This window comes from Arvicanthis niloticus, chromosome 16 (assembly GCF_011762505.2).
Source record: "Arvicanthis niloticus isolate mArvNil1 chromosome 16, mArvNil1.pat.X, whole genome shotgun sequence".
In the NCBI taxonomy this organism is placed as follows: Eukaryota; Metazoa; Chordata; class Mammalia; order Rodentia; family Muridae; genus Arvicanthis; species Arvicanthis niloticus.
The window spans coordinates 61870908-61878887 of record NC_047673.1 but is presented as its reverse complement, the minus strand read 5'-3'; the positions used below and the strand labels follow the sequence as shown (position 1 = coordinate 61878887).

At 44.7% G+C, this 7980-nt stretch overlaps 1 non-coding gene across 1 annotated transcript; it reads left to right on the top strand.

The window, feature by feature from the left end:
• The first annotated feature begins 4813 nt into the window (after positions 1 to 4813).
• LOC117722113 (U5 spliceosomal RNA) lies at positions 4814 to 4929 on the top strand. Its single transcript, XR_004608502.1, has one exon. It is a non-coding gene; the product is annotated as a U5 spliceosomal RNA (small nuclear RNA).
• Positions 4930 to 7980: the final 3051 nt, after the last annotated feature.

Below are 7980 nucleotides of genomic sequence, written 5' to 3'. Positions count from 1 at the left end.
GAGAGTCCTGGTGCACCAGTATCAATAAACCTCATGTTATTATAGCAAGTCCTGTCCGTGAGTTCTCTGGGGGAGCGTGACACCTGTTATTAGATCTTTAGAATCCAACAATACCTCATACCATCCTCCAGATGAGGTAACAATGAGAGAAGAGCTGTGCATGAGGAAGATATCAGAATCCAAATCTGCCAATGCTTTGATCTTGAACTTCCCGCCCTCCAGAACTATGAAAAATAATTCTATTTTAAAACTGAAAGCTAAAGAGATGGCTCAGCAGTTAAGAGCACTGGCTGCTCTTCCAGGGGTCCTAAGTTCAATTCCCAGCAACCACATGGTATCTCACAACCATCTGTAATGGAATCTGATGCCCTCTTCTGATATGTCTGAAGTGTACTCATATACTGTGCCCTCCCCCCAGCCTTGAGCAGGACTTAAGGAGTCATTTACCACAGTAGACCAAAACAATAGGACCTAAGAAGCATTGCCAGGGGCCTTGGTGACCAACCTGCAGTCTGCTACAGGAGCTAAGAAGAATGGACCACCTGCAGAGCTTGCCTTGACACCTCCAGGCTGCTATCCCCTCACCCAGCCACTGGGCTGAAATGAGAAGAGACTCTGGGGGTGGGGCTTCCCCTTTATATGTGAAAGCAAAATATTAAACTTTGGGCCTTGATCATAACACGTTATCTTGGCCCCATGTTTTCTCTCACCCTCTATTCCCCTTTCACTCCCAGCCTTCCTTTCAGGTGAACCGGGTCCAGTAGCCACTGGCTACAATATACATAAAATAAATCTGAGCTCATGCCTTTAATCCCAACAATTGGGAGGCAGAGACAGGCGGATTTCTGAGTTCAAGGCCATCCTGGTCTACAGAGTGAGTTCCAGGACAGCCAGGACTACACAGAGAAACCCCCCCCCCCAAAAAAATATCTCTGAATGGCCTCCTCTGGACCCTCACCACATGAGGCCCTGAGAACATGAGAATGTGGAAGAGCTGGCCCCACTCCTCAACTGGGCCAGACTGGAGAGCTTCCCCACTCCAAGATTGTGAGAACAGGGGAGTAGGCCCTGCCCTTCACTGGCTGCAGCACTGGGGGGGTAAACCCTGCACCTCACATGGGCAGCACAGCAGAGGTGGCCCTGGTGGTGAAGGTGTGGGTGAGCTGGCCCTGAGGACATGAGACATGAGAGCAGGAGAGCTAATCCTGCTCCTTACTGGTTGAAGCATTAGGTGAATTAGCCAGGGCAGTGCTGGAGAACTCACCCTGGTGGTGTGGACCCAGGAAAGCTGGCAGGCTGACCCAACTCAGCTACCTCCCAGGCCCAGATCCAGGGCTTTGAGCTGGCCCACCTGAAGTGAAAACTTCTGGTTTCTTTGGAAAGTCAGTTATGTCAAATGATGTTTTACTGAGGCAGACACAGGTGAAAGGATGTTTTGCTATAGCAGACCCGTGAAAAGAGAGACATGATATTTAAAAAGAATATAGATATGCTCACACAGACAGTGGGGGCTTGAGCATTGGTTTGCTTTGCTCTGCCTCCCTAGCCTTCTCTCATGACATGTATGTATTGCTTCGCCTTACACTGCGGTGCTGAGCTTTGCTTGTGGTGACTTCATAGAGAAAAACTTGCCAAAGAACTTCTTGTGATGTTCCTGTGGCTTCTTGCCACTTCCACGGACTCAGGCTGATTGGCAAACCATGCAGTTTCCTCTGGATTGAACTGTCATTGCTGATTCGTATGTGGTATCTGCTGAGTGAACTGGACTGCAGATGCTGATTCATGTTTGGTGTTTGCTAGTGGACTGGACTGAGAACAACAAAGATTGAAATCACTCCAAAGAACTATTTCTAAACAGGTCCCCCATATCCTAATGACCTTTCTTTCCCACTACCTCTTGTGAGGGATGGGCTAGAGGAGAGGTTAAACCCTTTGAAAGTAGGCTGTAAAAAATATATGCGTACACCCCCCCCCCAACATCTACCCTGTCTCTGAACAGCTGGAACAGGTGAAAAGGCTGGTCCTGCAGGATCTCCATGACATAGGACAATAACAGGATATCCAAAAGGTGTATCTGTGATTGAAAGATCCCCAAGAGTGGAGTCCCTTATTCAAGTCTCAGGATGTCACAGACACCCAATAATTCACAAGACACCAATCTAGATGCAATCAGCAAGAGGTATATTTCAGGGTCAACTGGCTGATGGTCAATTCATAACCCATGCAGGAGCAGAGGAATTGACAATTCAGCCTGGTGAGAGGAGATCTTATATAGAGGAAAACCACAAACCAAGGGGGATGAGGGGGTAACTAAGGAAATATAACATAAAAATAGTGAAAAGTCCCCCCAAAAAATGTCTCAACCAATAATCTAGTCAGAGTCATGCAGAAACATCTTGTACACTCATCTTTCGAAAGAATGTAACTTTGTCCAACCATCCATGCTTTGGGCCTTCCCCACCCGCAGGTGGGTTCTCTTCCCTGAGGTCTGAGGAATGTTAATCCAGCAAGTGTTACTCTGACTCAGGGATAATGTACCCCTCCCGGAATGTAGAATGCATCCCGGGGCAGCGAAGACCTAAAATTTCACATTTAGCTCTGCTTTTTTGGTAGAACTAGTATTTTTCATAAGTTTTCTATACCTTTTATGATTACCCAGTATAGATAATGTAGCAGAAACCAGGACCTCGAGACAGACCAATGACTCATTGCAATGAACATTTGCTAAAGATGTGTAGAGAAAAGGGTATTCTGCATGAAACACTGACATATTACAGCTTCTAGGACAAGATCTTTAAAAAAAAAAAAATCCTGTCTTATTTTATTCTCTTTGGGGGCATGGTGTTTACACGAGTGGAGGGTGGGTACAAAGAGATAAGGAGGTGAGCAGGACTAGGGTACATGATGTGAAATTCCCAAAGAAGCAATAAAAAAAGTAAAAAAAAAAAAAAGTTAAATTAAATAAAAATTGTAAAAGTCTTAGTGGACTAAGGGAAGCGTTCAGTCACTGATGCTCCAGAGTTTTAGCAGAAAAAGGCAAAGGGCCAAAAATGACAGACATAACAATAGTCACAACCTCACGGGACATCGAGGTAACCTCGTGTTTGATGTTCCAGAAGCAATAAAATGCACACTTTTTAACTCACTTGAAGATAAGTTAATCATTGCCCTTTCATTTTAAGTAGCTATGTATTTTCTAATAATAGGATCATTCTCACACGATGACAGAGCGACTTCACACCATTAACTTCCGCATAAGGAATCCTTTCCTAGGCTGCTTCACCGGCCTAGGGATCATGCTGGGTTGCCACTGGTTGAAGTCCCTTTGGCTTTCATCCTCTCCCACTGTTAGGAGACTTCTGGTCCCCTCTGAAGTCTGTAATCTCTAGGGGATAAGTCTTTAGTCCCTAGGGCACACAGCTCATGTTGCAAACAAGAACTTTCAGTTCTACTCACATGCCAGCTGTGATAATTAATCTTTATCACAAACTTGAGGGGATTCAAAATCACCCAGGAGACACTTATCACTTGGCCTTGCTCCAAAGAACCTTTCTAAACAGGTCCACTGCCTGCCCCCCCCCCCCCATCCTTTCTTTTCCACTATTTTGGTGGGTGGTGGGCTACAAGGGAAGTTAAAGCATGTAAAAAACATCATTAAAAATAGGATTTGAAAAACTTAAAGATACAATGGGAAGACTGGGACGTGAGCTTGATCACGGTGCATGGTGTGAAATTCCCAAAAAATCGATAAAAATATGCTGGAAAAATAAAGTTGGTGTTTTATTTTTGTTTTGTTGTTGTTTGTCTGGGGAGAGGGGCTTCAAACAGGGTTTCTCTATGGAACCTGGCTGACCTAGAACTTGCTGTGAGGACCAGGCTGGCCTCTAATTCAGAGATCCACCTGCCACTACCTCCTGAGTGCTGGGATTAAAGGCACCACCACCCCTGCATTTGATTTTATTTTAGATTAGTCTTGTCTCATTAAAACTCACAGTCCTTCTGTCTCAGTCTTACCAATGCTGAGAGGTCAGGCATGTATCACCCCTGCTAGGCAGAAAAGATTTTCAATGGAATTAAACCTACCTTGCTGCATGGTAGACAGGCACTCTGCCACTGTACTGTATTAAAAACAAGAGTTTGTTTTTTGAGGTTTTTTTTTTTTTCAATTTTTGTTTTATTTTTATGTTATGGAGCTGAGAATGAAACCCATTCCCTCGTGCATAGTAGTCACATACTCTACAGTGGGCTCTGCCCATGTAAGTCGTATTTTGATTTTAATTTTTTTCTTATGTAACTTTTTCCTATGTTTATACTCTTTTTCTTATGTAAAGGCCTGGCTGGCCGGGCCCTCGCATTGCAGACCAGATAGGCCTCAAATTCAATTCTTTCCCTGCCTCTGCCTCTGCCTCTGCCTCTACTACCAGAACTGGAATTACAAGCACACCAAAATCACACTTTGAAATTGGAAGTCTGTAGGCTTGTAAATCTGGCTTTCGCTCTGACCCCTGGTGGCGGCCCAGAGCTTAGCGACATCCAGGACAAATTCAAGGCACTTCCGGAAACCGAGGCGGCTACGCGGCTACGCGGCAATATTTGCATACCCACAATGCAGTGCACACAAGTGGTTACATAATTTAAAAGAGTAACGTGCTTTTTGTTGTTTTATTTTATTTATCCTATTCTTTAATGTGGTAGAAGGTTCAAAGATTTATCTGATATAAATAAAGTCGTCACTGTCTTTAGAAGTAAATAGTTACCATTCGTGATCTAGGAGATACAGTCGGCCAGAATTGTACACAAACACTCTGGAGGCATACTCTGGTTTCTCTTCAGATCGTATAAATCTTTCGCCTTTTACTAAAGATTTCCGTGGAGAGGAACAACTCTGAGTCTTAAACCAATTTTTTGAGGCCTTGCTTAGGTAAGGCTACTTATGTGGTAAAAAAACAGACTAGTAGCTTTTCAGGGTGTTTGCTCTCTGCTGTGGGTTCTTAAACTCAGGTTCTTAACGCTGCAGATGTGTGCCTCAAAACGCCCCAGCGCCCACTTCCGGCTTCCATCAGCGCCAAGCATAAACACACAGCTGTAATCTAAGAAACAGATGCAGGAGCCATTCAAGCAGAAGGAGCAGGTTACCTTCAGAGCTGTAGGAGGGACTGACCCAGAATGCAATTCCCCATGTTCCTGTCCCCCAAAGTGAAAAATTATCAACCGGCCACACAAGTCTTTTCCCTTAGGGATGCTGACTGTCCCTTTGAAATACATAAGTAATAAAAACAGGTAACAATGTGGCAGGAACCTCAAATGCAGAAATGCCTTTGGTCTGCTCGGACCAAGACTCCCGTTCTATTTACCCATAGAGGCATCAAAGCCTCTGTCCACCCAGGTACACTGCAAAGGCAGTTGGTTTGATGCTTCTCTCTGCCTGGAACAGACTTGGAAACGGTTTCTCTATGGAACCTGGCTGTCCTGGACTCACTCTGTAGACCAGGCTGGCCTCGAACTCAGAAATCCGCCTGCCTCTGCCTCCCAAATGCTGGGATTAAAGGCATGTGCTACCATTGCCTGGCTGTGGAGAGCTTTTGAGGCTGCTTGGCAGGAATCTGACCTTGGCCAAGGACAAGGAAATTCAGGCAGGAATCTAATTTTAGGCTAAAACAGAGAAGTAATTTCAGTCAGGAATCTAAGTCTTCTGCTAGAACAAAGACCTAGGCGTCAGGCATGAACCTGGCTGTGGGCTAGGACAGGGAAGTAGGCTCTGATATTTTTGTCATCCTGATGAGCCCTTGGAAACAGTGATCATGGGAGTGATCATGGGACTTTTTGCTTATTGTCTTGCTTGTTCCTTGACTATTTGCATCTATTGTATTGCTAGTTCCTCAACCTAGAACTGACCTAAATACTTGCATGTAATTAAAATGGTTTAAAAGAAAAATGAGAAAAAAAAAAAAAAAAAAAAGCCCACCTCAGCCTTCAGTCTCAGAATTGGCTGGGGTCATGCTACAATGTTGTCTAATCGTCTTTTTTCTGTTAATCCTCACTCCTGCGCTTAGAGAACCTGTTGACTGACTGAGCTGGCTTGGTCACCTTCTCACACCTCACTTCTGTTTCTACAAAGATTCCCTAGGTTAAGCGCTCAGCAGTGCCCCCTCTGGGGCCCACTGTGCTGCTGGATAGGAGCTCTGCTTGGTTTCTCTCACAACTCCCACCTGTACCCCTTTAACAAACCACCCTTCTAACCTCATTGGAATTCCTTCTCTGAGTTTGCAAAACAAAGGACCTGAAAGCCAATGGTTTTGATGATTCTAGTGGTCGTTGAATTGTCTGGCACCTTTACACCCCAAGCTAGGAAAGGCTGAAGCAAGAAAGTCCTCATTTCCAAAGACACCCCACTTTTCTCTATCATCCTCACTATCATCAATAGGTGAGGACAGAGAGTATAGGGAATTCAAGGTCCAACTTGGGATATCTGCCTAAAGAAAAATAAAAATAAAAAACCAAGGATGGACATACCATGGAAAGCCTAGCACATCCAGCAGAGAAGAAAAGAAAAAGAGGGAAAAAAAAACTAATTGCATCAGTTGTTTTTTCTGTTGCTGTGATAAAATGTCATGACCAAAACCAAAGAAAAGTTCATTTCAGCTTAGGAACCCGGAGGGAGAGTCCATAACCGTAGCAATGGGGGGATGGAGTAAAAAGCAGATCATATCTTCACCTTTAAACATAAGGCAGAGAGAATAAACTAGAAGCAAGGGAAAGCTATAAACTCTCAGAGCCCACCCCAGTTGACATCGTCTGCCAACACGGTCAGACGGAGAGGTTCTGTATCATTCCCCCACGAAACACCACTAAGTAGAGACCAAGTGTTCACATACTGAGCTCATGGGGACATTTCTCCCTCTACGCACACAATAATGGGATATGGTTCTTCTTTGGAGAATTGTGGGCTTGAGTTGATCTCTAAGGGTTGTTCACAAACTCATGACAGCTGAGAACCTTGTACACTATAACACGCCGAGAACATGTTAGATCATATTTAGCTTTTTAAATGTTGGGCTCCCCATCTGCTCCCTAGCAACTGATCCATGGGTAAAATATAATTAAAGGAAAACCAAAGCAAGACTTCATGCTTGGGAGAAGAGGGACCAGACAATAAGGAACACCATAGGTCAGAGAACACCACCACTAACCCAAGACCCATTCTACACGTTTTAGTTAGGATTTCTATTGCTGTGATAAACGCCATTAGTCAGGGTTCTCTTAGAGTCACAGAAATCATGAAATGTCTCTATATTAAGGGAATTTATTGTGATGACTTACTGTCTGTAGTCCAACTAACCCAACAATGGGCAGCTGTGAATGGGAAGTTCACGACTCTAGCAGTTGCTCAGTCCCTCGAGGCTGGGTGTTTCAGCTGCTTTTCTGTAGAAGTGGGTTCCAACACATGTGCTGCCAAGTAAGTGCAATCAATCGAAGAAGAGTGAATCTTCCTTCTGCCAATGTTCTTATCGGAAAGTGTGGCCCAGACTAAAGGTGTGCACCACCACGCCTGAATCAGGACCTTGCTTTGTCCCAGACTGACCTTAAACTCAGAGATCTGCTTGCCTCAGTCCCCTGAGATTAAAGGTATGTACTACCTGGCCTAAGCCTTTCATGTGACCACTATGTGTCAAGATCTCCAAGTGAAGATCCAGGTCAGAAACCTGTGTCTTCCAGCCTCAAGATCTGGATCACAGGTGTGCTCTCCATACTTGAATTGTAGTTCATTCCAGATGTAGTTGACAACCAGGAACAGCCAGCACACACCATGATCAAAAGCAGCTTGGGGAGGAAAGGACTTATTTCTGACTCCAGCTGAAGTTCATCACAAAAGGAAGTCAGGGCAGGAAACTGAAGGCAGGAGCTGAAACAGAGGTCATGGAGGGTGCTGCTCACTGCCTTGCTCCTATGCCTTGCTCAGCCTTCCTGTATAACCCAGGG